The sequence below is a fragment of the Bombus vancouverensis genome, unplaced genomic scaffold (assembly GCF_051014615.1).
Source record: "Bombus vancouverensis nearcticus unplaced genomic scaffold, iyBomVanc1_principal scaffold0018, whole genome shotgun sequence".
NCBI classification, from domain to species: Eukaryota; Metazoa; Arthropoda; class Insecta; order Hymenoptera; family Apidae; genus Bombus; species Bombus vancouverensis.
In genome coordinates this window covers 203,441-208,296 of record NW_027468910.1, presented here as the reverse complement: position 1 = coordinate 208,296, position 4,856 = coordinate 203,441, and positions in this window count along the sequence as shown.

Sequence of the window (4,856 nt, the reverse complement as noted above, 5' to 3'; positions counted from 1 at the left end):
CCCATATTACGTAATACGTTATGACGACATCCCATATTACGTAATACGTTATAACGTCATCCCATATAACGAAATACGTTATAACGTCATCCCATATAACCTAATTCGGTATAACGTCATACCATATAGCCTATTACGTTATAACGTCATCCCATATAACGTAACTCGGTATAACGTCATACCATATAACCTATTACGTTATAACGTCATATACCGTATATCCTATTTCGTTATAACGTCATCCCATATAATGTATTACGTTATAACGTCGTACCATATAACGCAATACGTTATAACGTCGTCCCACATAACGTAATACGTTATAACGACGTCCCATTTTACATAATACATTATAACGTCATCCCATATAACGAAATACGTTAATACGTCATCCCATATAACGTAATACGTTATAACGTCATCCCATACAACCTAATTCGGTATAACGTCATACCATATAGCCTATTACGTTATAACGTCATACCATATAACCTATTTACGTTGTAACGTCTTACCATATAACGTAATACGGTATGACGTCATACCATATAACCTATTTACGTTATAACGTCATACCATATAACGTATTACGTTATAACGTCATCCCATATAACGTAATTCGGTATAACGTCATACCATATAACCTATTGCGTTATAACGTCATACCATATAACCTATTTCGTTATAACGTCGTCCCACATAACGTAATACGTTATAACGATATCCCATATTACGTAATACGTTATAACGTCATCCCATATAACGAAATACGTTATAACGTCATCCCATATAACGTAATACGTTATAACGTCATCCCATACAACCTAATTCGGTATAACGTCATACCATATAGCCTATTACGTTATAACGTCATACCATATAACCTATTTACGTTGTAACGTCTTACCATATAACGTAATACTGTATGACGTCATACCATATAACCTATTTACGTTATAACGTCATACCATATAGCCTATTACGTTATAACGTCATCCCATATAACGTAACTCGGTATAACGTCATACCATATAACCTATTACGTTATAACGTCATACCGTATATCCTATTTCGTTATAACGTAATCCCATATAATGTATTACGTTATAACGTCGTACCATATAACGCAATACGTTATAACGTCGTCCAACATAACGTAATACGTTATAACGACATCCCATTTTACATAATACATTATAACGTCATCCCATATAACGAAATACGTTAATACGTCATCCCATATAACGTAATACGTTATAACGTCATCCCATATAACCTAATTCGGTATAACGTCATACCATATAGCCTATTACGTTATAACGTCATACCATATAACCTATTACGTTATAACGTCATCCCATATAACGTAATACGTTATAACGTCATCCCATATAACGTAATACGTTATAACGTCATCCCATATAACGTAATACGTTATAACGTCATCCCATATAACGCAATACGTTATAATTTCACACAATATAACGTAATACGTTATAACGTCATCCCGTATTACGTAATACGTTATAACGTCATCCTCTATAACGCAATACGTTATAACGTCGTCCCATATAACGTAATACGTTATAACGTCATCCCATATTACGTAATACGTTATAACGTCATCCTCTATAACGTAATACGTTATAACGTCATCCCATTTTACATAATACATTATAACGTCATCCCATATAACGAAATACGTTAATACGTCATCCCATATAACGTAATACGTTATAACGTCATCCCATATAACCTAATTCGGTATAACGTCATACCATATAACGTAATACGTTATAACGTCGTCCCACATAACGTAATACGTTATAACGTCATCCCATTTTACATAATACATTATAACGTCATCCCATATAACGAAATACGTTAATACGTCATCCCACACAACGTAATACGTTATAACGTCATCCCATATAACCTAATTCGGTATAACGTCATACCATATAACCTATTACGTTATAACGTCATACCATATAACCTATTACGTTATAACGTCATCCCAGATAACGTAATACGTTATAACGTCATCCCATATAACCTATTTCGTTATAACGTCCTCCCATATAACGTAATACGTTATAACGTCTTCCCATATAACGGAATACGTTATAACGTCATCCCATATAACGTAATACGGTATAACGTCATACCATATAACCTATTTACGTTATAACGTCATACCATATAACGTAATACGGTATAACGTCATACCATATAACCTATTTACGTTATAACGTCATATCATATAACGTATTACGTTATAACGTCATCCCATATAACGTAATACGGTATAACGTCATACCATATAACCTTTTTACGTTATAACGTCATACCATATAACCTATTTCGTTATAACGTCATCCCATATGACGTAATACGTTAAAACGTCATCTCATATAACGTAATACGTTATAACGACATCCCATATAACGCGATACGTTATAAGATCGTCCCATATAACGTAATACGTTATAACGTCATCCCGTATTACGTAATACGTTATAACGTCATCCTCTATAACGCAATACGTTATAACGTCGTCCCATATAACGTAATACGTTATAACGTCATCCCATATTACGTAATACGTTATGACGTCAACCTCTATAACGTAATACGTTATAACGTTATACCATCTAACCTATTTACGTTATAACGTTGTACCATATAACGTAATACGTTATAACGTCGTTCCACATACCGTAATACGTTATAACGTCTTCCCATATAACGCAATACGTTATAATTTCATACCATATAACGTAATAAGTTATAACGTCATACCATATAACCTATTTCGTTATAACGTCATCCCATATAACGTAATACGTTATAATTTCATACCATATAACGTAATACGTTATAACGTCATACCATATAATCTATTTCGTTATAACGTCATCCCATATAACGTAATACGTTATAACGTCGTCCCATATAACGCAATACGTTATAATTTCATACCATATAACGTAATACGTTATAACGTCATCCCATATAACGTAATGCGTTATAACGTCGTCCCATATAACGCAATACGTTATAATTTCATACCATATAACGTAATACGTTATTACGGCATACCATATAACGTAATACGTTATAACGTTATACCATATAATCTATTACGTTATAACGTCACCCCATATAACGTAATACGTTATATCGTCATCCCATATAACGTAATACGTTATAACGTCATCCCACATAACGCAATACGTTATAACGTCGTCCCACAAAACGTAATTCGTTATAACGTCATCCCATATTACGTAATACGGTATAACGTCATACCATATAACCTATTTACGTTATAACGTCACACCATATAACGTAATACGTTATAACGTCATCCCATATAACGTAATTCGGTATAACGTCATACCATATAACCTATTGTGTTATAACGTCATACGATATAACCTATTTCATTATAACGTAGTCCAACATAACGTAATACGTTATAACGACATCCCATATTACGTAATACGTTATAACGTCATCCCATATAACGAAATACGTTATAACTTCATCCCATATAACGTAATAAGATATAACGTCATCCCATATAACGTAACTCGGTATAACGTCATACCATATAACCTATTACGTTATAACGTCATATCGTATATCCTATTTCGTTATAACGTCATCCCATATAATGTATTACGTTATAACATCATACCATATAACGTAATACGTTATAACGTCGTCCCACATAACGTAATACGTTATAACGTCATCCCATTTTACATAATACATTATAACGTCATCCCATATAACGAAATACGTTAATACGTCATCCCACATAACGTAATACGTTATAACGTCATCCCATATAACCTAATTCGGTATAACGTCATACCATATAACCTATTACGTTATAACGTCATCCCATATAACGTAATACGTTATAACGTCATACCATATAACGCAATACGTTATAATTTCATACCATATAACGTAATACGTTATAACGTCATACCATATAACCTATTTCGTTATAACGTCTTCCCATATAACGTAATACGTTATAACGTCTTCCCATATAACGGAATACGTTATAACGTCATCCCATATAACGTAATACGGTATAACGTCATACCATATAACCTATTTACGTTATAACGTCATACCATATAACGTCATATGGTATAACGTCATACCATATAACCTATTTACGTTATAACGTCATATCATATAACGTATTACGTTATAACGTCATCCCATATAACGTAATACGGTATAACGTCATACCATATAACCTATTTACGTTATAACGTCATACCATATAACCTATTTCGTTTTAACGTCATCCCATATAACGTAATACGTTAAAACGTCATCTCATATAACGTAATACGTTATAACGACATCCCATATAACGCGATACGTTATAACATCGTCCCATGTAACGTAATACGTTATAACGTCATCCCGTATTACGTAATACGTTATAACGTCATCCTCTATAACGCAATACGTTATAACGTCGTCCCATATAACGTAATACGTTATAACGTCATCCCATATTACGTAATACGTTATAACGTCATCCTCTATAACGTAATACGTTATAACGTTATACCATCTAACCTATTTACGTTATAACGTCATACCATATAACGTAATACGTTATAACGTCGTTCCACATACCGTAATACGTTATAACGTCTTCCCATATAACGCAATACGTTATAATTTCATACCATATAACGTAATACGTTATAACGTCATACCATATAACCTATTTCGTTATCACGTCATCCCATATAACGTAATACGTTATAACGTCATACCATATAACGCGATACGTTATAATTGCATACCATATAACG